This window comes from Mirounga leonina, unplaced genomic scaffold, assembly GCF_011800145.1.
Source record: "Mirounga leonina isolate KUSES-001 unplaced genomic scaffold, KU_Mleo_1.0 Mir_224, whole genome shotgun sequence".
Taxonomy (NCBI): Eukaryota; Metazoa; Chordata; class Mammalia; order Carnivora; family Phocidae; genus Mirounga; species Mirounga leonina.
This window is the reverse complement of record NW_023270615.1, coordinates 14,433,818-14,440,213: the sequence shown is the minus strand read 5'-3', so window position 1 is coordinate 14,440,213 and position 6,396 is coordinate 14,433,818. Positions and strand designations below refer to the sequence as shown.

Genomic DNA, 6,396 nt, shown 5'->3' with positions numbered 1-6,396 from the left:
CCCCCCCCCCCCCCCCCCCCCCCCCCCCCCCCAACGCCCGCCCGCAGCCGTCCAGGCTCGCACCGGCGCTCTCCCAGCGGAACCCGCCGAAAGCAATTAGCCAGCATCCCGCACCGGCCCCCAGACGCATCCCCCGGCCCAGGGCGAGGATGAGCAGGACAGGGGCGGCACAAAGTCGAAACTCAACTTTTTAAAAACATTTGCGTGTGTATGTGTATGTGTGGGGGGAGAATGAGCTGATGCCGAGGGTCCAGCCACCCCCTTCTGCCTCCTCCTCCCCCTGCTGCCCTCGCACACGCGCGCGCACACACACGGCACTTGGGCCGCGTTTCCGCGCTCCGTCCCCCGGCTTGGATGGGAGTTTTCATTTCCGAAGGAGGCAGAACCCGTGGAACGCGCTGAAGGGCTGGAGCCCCAAGTTACTCCTCGCCCGCGCTGGCCTCTGCTGTCATTCGCAGGCTGGCCGGGGAAGGGACCCGCACGCCTGGCTTTGTTGTGGAAATCCGGGTTACCTGGTAAGTGGATACCAGAGGAGCTTTGCTCGCAGGCGAGAGACGGGAGAAACTGGCGCTTGAGAGTGTGGGGGAGGTAACGCTCAGAGACACAAACTAGGGATTAGAAATAGTTTTCCACGCTGAGCCAGTGGCGTTCGCGCGGCTTTAAGGCTACGCGCACCCCCCGGCCCCAGATTTTCTAAAAGCTCTGTTGGTTGAGATAGCAACCAAGCCCTGTTGTTGTCAGTCCCCTAAGAGCACCGAGTGTAGAAGACGGAAAGGAAATCAACAAGGTATTAAAGTTTAATAGGGAGAGTTTTTGTTTTTGGTTCTTCTTTTGAACAACAGGGGCCAGAGGGCCACACAATCAAAGCCAGTTACAGGACGTAGGGGCATGGTCCTGCGCGCCACCCAGGAGTCCCCACTGAAGGGAAACTTTGGAGAAGTGGGAATTGATGGGGTGACGTGAGGTCCCGCGCGCTCACCCGGGGCTGTAGTTGCGTTTTCCAGTTCCACGTGTTTGTGGAGCTCCGCTAAGGCTGTTCTGCGTGCCTGCATCTCGCCAAAGACAATGTCCCCATTGCTCCGGAAGGTCCTGGGGTTGGGGGTATGCTCGCTTGTCGCTGGGAGGGGTTCCGTGACCCGCAGCCGCCGGGACTCTAACTGTAACCTCCCACGCCGCAGAACGCGCAGACATACTCAGACGCTCGCACACCGGGTTCGTCACTTTGCGTTTACGTTTTTTGGGGCCCGACAAAATGTCAGCGCTGTTTGGAAAATGTCTCCGTCTCCGGCGCTCTGTCCTGCTCGCGGCTCCAGTCCCTGTAAATGACCCTGTGTGTATTTTGAAGTCGGTCCGGGCCGCTCTCCGGAAAGCGTGAGTGAGCAGCCGGCTCTCTCCTAGACACACACCTTGCCCCAAGCAACTCTTAAAGTTAGTCACTGGAGCTGACAAGTCACCTCGGGGATGAGCAAGTTACCCAAGTGTCTGGAAAACTTGGCCTTGACGGATTTGTCATCCTGTGGATGATTCAGTTAGGCACCTGGAGGGAGACGCTTTGGGAAAGGTGGTTTCTGGCTTCGCGAGTCGCGCCCTCGACTTGCTGGGGGTGTTAGGGAGGCGAGAGGCGAAAGGAGACCCGAGGGTTGGGAGCTCGGTGGGAGCTGCGGGCCGCGGCTGCCCCGGAACCCCAGCTTGGGCCGGGAAGGGCAGCGCGCTGGTCCCCGCCGCTTGGGTTTCCCAGCCGCGGGCCCGCGGCGGCGCCCTTTCGGCCCGACTTACTCAGGACGGGTTGCACAACAGGAAACCGGCACGAGTTTGTTTTGTTTTGCTGCACTAGCTCGCGGACCGGGCGGAGGGTTAGGGTCAGAGGCGGCCGGCGAGTGACGGGGTCGCAGCAGCGCGCCCCAGCTGGGCCCTGTCGCCTCCGCCCTCGGACCCGCCCCTCGCTCCCCACAGGGGGACTAGGGGCTCGGCCGGGACCTCCACGGGCCAAGCCAGGGGGCGCTGGGAACTGATAAGGGCTGCCCTTCTCCTGCCCTGCCCCAGGCGCTTCTCCCCGCCCGGCGGGTCCCCAGCACCCCTCCGGGTCTCTCTAGCCCTCTTCCTGCCTGGAGAGGCTCCCGCCCTTCTGCTCTGTATTCTTCCCCCCCCTGCTAGGCTTCCTGGGGTTCTGCGAGGCCCTCATCTCTGGAGCATCTAACCCCGGGGCAGGGGCTGGGGGTGGAGGGTACTTCCGGAATGGCAGGGAGCAGCGTCTCCCGAGACTGGACTCTTGGAATTGCCGCCCCTCTTACGGAGTAAAGGGCTTTGCACCCTCTCCCCACCTACTTCCAGGACATCAGTATCTCCCCAGAGTCTGGGCCTGGGTGGGGGGTGGGGTGCTGGAGTTTGTGAGGAGAGGGATGTACTGCAGCTCCCCCCAGCGGACCAAATCCCTTTAGGCTGTGGGAACTGGGAATACCAAGTATAGACTGTTAAAGCTAGAAGGGACCTTGGTGATCACCTACGCACGAGGAAACCCAGACCCAAAGACTTCTCGGGTTTTGTCCAGGCCTTCATAGCTACTGTCATAGATGCCGGGCACACACTCAAGTTTCCCATTTTCCAGTGCAGAGAGCATTTCTTGGCGTGAAGGTGAACTCAAGACAAATGTGAAGTTGCCTTAGGTCCCCACTGAAAGCTTTGATGAGTCATGATTTCTGCCTTGGGAGTTAGCCAGACATCCGTTTTCCCCTGTGTCACGTTCTCTATTAGACTACCCTTTTACACTAAACTGGGAAGCTTTTTTTTTTTTTTTTTTTGGTATAAAATTGATTTGTTTGGTTTTAATCCTCCCATTCCTCCTCTTCTCCCTCCTCTAATTTTGCTTCCTTGGTGAAGTGTTACATAAGTGCAAACTGCAAAGGTTTGCAGAAGGATTTGCCCACATGAAGGTTAGGGGACAGCTTGCAGCCATGTAGACAGGACTGTGTGATATTACATGTTGTTGCAACAGGGAACATGCCGAAGGTTTAGGATCACATGTAAATGCACTCCAATGTTTTGGATGTTTTCACTAGTTGTCTATGGCAGCCCTTCTAGACCCGCCACTGCCTTTGAAAGGAAGAGTAGGAGACATTTCTTTTTCAGTTCCCTTCAAAACACTTTTCCTTATTGGTAGTTGAATTCTTTTCCTTTGTTGCTCAGAGGACTCAGCAGATCTTGAGTATGAGTAGTTCAGTCTAAGTGCTGCTGTATACGACTCCCTCTCTCCTGGTTCACCTTAGGCCAGTTGTGAGAGGACATCTTTTCTCTGAGCCCTGGTTCTACCCAAGTTCCTTAATAGTAGTTGGTTTGTCAGAGATTGAATACCTGGGGTCTGTTGGTTTGCTTGGAAGTGGCCACCATTCCAACAGGAAAAGCAAATTCTTGGGGGGTGGGGTGGGGTGGACTCCAGGGTTCAGCTAGTGGGTAAAATTCCTATTGGGCCCAAATAAGCAGGATAGGGTAGGTGAAACAATAGCAAACTAATGTTTTGTACCAAATCTGTCTTCATTCATATGGCAGAAAGTGGTCTTTCCATGGTTTCAAAAGAGAGAGAGTCAGTGTTCTCAGTCTGTTTCTCTGAGTGTTCTTTCTTGCTAGTAAATTAAGCCTGAGGACATTCTTTTCACTTTTGTCCCTCTCATATTGTAGGTATTGATCTCTGGAGTTGGAATGTTAATTTGTAATTCTTCCCGAATAGAGATGAAGTACTTCTTGAAGGAGATAGTTCAGGAAGTGGCATCCCGTGCACGTTCTCTTCCCTGGAGAAGTCATTTTCTGTGTTTCTGTAATTATTTTCTGTGGAAGATATTATAAAGAAGGTGGAAATACAGGACTTTACACTAAGTCTCGTTGCTTCATAGACTCAATTAGGATTGAAAATAAAATTAAAAAATAAATAAATGGAGCATAGGAAATCTGTGCTGCCTTATTCCTGGAGGATGAGACATGCGACAAAACCTTTAAATGACTCTAACATGTAGTTCGATAAAAAGATGCCCAAGTTCCAAGTTTTCCATTTACTTCAGATGGAGTTGACACGAAACCCAAATTTTTTATTGAGCTGAAATAAAATATCCATACAGAAAATACACGTATCTTAAGCTTGATGAATTTTCACGAGCTAAATGCAACTGATTAGCTGGCATCCAGATCACGAAATAGAACATTACCAACACTCCACACACATCTCTCATATACCGTTCCACTCACTATGTTCCCCCCAAAAGTAACCACTGCCTTGACTTCTGACAGATAGATTAGTTTTGCCTGTTTTTAAAAATACCTTATGTGAGTGGAATAATTCAATATGTACTCTTGGGTCTGGCTTCTTTTCCTGATGTAACAGCCTTCTGGTAGGTCAAATAATTTGGATTTCCCTTTAAACATGGCGGGAATAGTTTAGCTTGCAGAAGTTAGTTGGTCAGGCCTTACTTAATATGACAGAATTAAAGAAAACACTGACAAAACAGAAGCTATATTTTCTATGCTAATGACAGTCTGACAGGGGGACAACAGATAAGAGCGAAGCGTCCAGCATGAAGCCAGTGCGGGATGAGAAAGGAGAATGCCGAGGAGCTCCTTCCTCCATGACGGCTCCGAATGCATTTGACAGCCCCTCTCTTAGGGTCACCAGCCCCCACAACAAAAGAAGTGCCTGGTCTCAGTACTGAAAGGACTCTGTTTGTTTTCCAGCTTTTAGCTATGATTTTTCGTTTTTCATGAGTACACCACGATAAAGGCCAGGATAATGTTTCTGCTCAGAAGAGTGCTGTAGTGTCTGTGCTACTTTTTCCTGTCAAGAGAAAGGAATAAACTAGGGAACATGCCACTGTGATTTAACTGGCTCCACAGGACACAGAGTGTAGGATTTGTGATCACACGGTTACACCTTATTATACTGGATTTATTTGGGCAATAAATGATAAGTATAGGATATAAATACATAATTATATATTTCAGTCATCCCACATTTTTCAGTATAAATGAGTAGTACAGTATGATAAGTATGAGTGCATATAAATGTATGTAATATATAAATGTAATATAAAAATCCATACATGTATAATACATGTAGTATGAAAAATATAAATTTATAGGTTTAATATAAAACCATCTATGGGGGCGCCTGGGTGGCTCAGTTGGTTAAGCGACTGCCTTTGGCTCAGGTCATGATCCTGGCGTCCTGGGATCGAGTCCCACATCGGGCTCCCTGCTCAGCAGGGAGTCTGCTTCTCCTTCTGACCCTCCCCCCCTCTCATGCTCTCTGTCTCTCATTTCTCTCTCGCAAATAAATAAAATCTTAAAACAAAAAACAAAAAACAAAAAAAAAAAAGAAAAAACCCCCCATCTATGTACATATAAGGACTGGTGACAGTTGAAAGGTAAATTAGACAGGACCCCTAAAGGTAATGAAACACAGACAAATAACTATAAGGCAATGTAGAAAGTTATGAATGTTACAAGAGAGGTATTTCGAGTAAAATAGTTAACATTTATCAGGTCCTTCTATGTGCCAGGTACTGTGCTAAGCAAGTAACATGCTTGATCTCATTTAATATTTTGTAATTCCATGAACTTACGTATAATAGTGTAATTCTAACCATTTTGCAAATAGATACAGATATTAAGAGAGGATCAGGAAAGGCCTAAAGTTGGGTATTTGGGGTGGACTTGGAGGGTAAGTAAGATCTGGATTTGGGGAAAAGGGGGGCAAAAGAAGGGAGAAGGGAAAGACCACCCATGTGGATGGGACCACCCATTATAGGATGAGCAGAAACAAGGATCCAATTATGTTCCACTATGGGAACAAAATCAGGTGATTTGTCTGCAAAACTGGAATCATGAGAGCTGTAAGTGGTTGAGAGCAGACTTGAAATGAAGAAAGCTGATGGGGCCATTCTCATCTGACGTGATCTCCTCAAGGCCGAGCATGGGAATGACTGCGCATTCCTTTCAGGTGCAGCAAGCCTTGCTGAACTGCAGATGGGCAGATAGGGTTACAGCTCCAGATCAGACCCTGTCCTGGGGGCCTTGGTAAAGAAATCAGACTTTCTTCCTTTCTTTTTCTTCTTCAAGATCAGATTTTCTAAATATCAGTTATTCCTGAAGTTTCATTTCTAGGCCTCCTGAATACTATATGCAGAAAACTAACCAGATGCCAGGGCTGTGTATGAATTCTTGTTACTCTTTTGTGTGAAGAAATGGATTAATGTTTTCCCAACCTTTCCAGCATGACCAGTGGATTCTACTGCTTTCTGTAACTTGACTGAGTCAACCATGTTGGTGTTTTCTTTCTTTTCTTTCTTTCTTTCTTTTTCTTTCTTTCTTTCTTTCTTTCTTTCTTTCTTTCTTTCTTTCTTTCTTTCTTTCTTT

At 48.8% G+C, this 6,396-nt stretch overlaps 1 protein-coding gene across 1 annotated transcript in view; it reads left to right on the top strand.

Moving 5' to 3' along the window:
- Positions 1 to 150: 150 nt before the first annotated feature.
- GLIS3 (GLIS family zinc finger 3) overlaps positions 151 to 6,396 on the top strand; it is a 443,172-nt gene continuing 436,926 nt past the window's right edge. The window contains exon 1 of the mRNA XM_035029138.1: positions 151 to 515. The gene's annotated coding sequence lies outside the window, so the exon portion shown is untranslated. The remainder of the gene's footprint in view (positions 516 to 6,396) is intronic.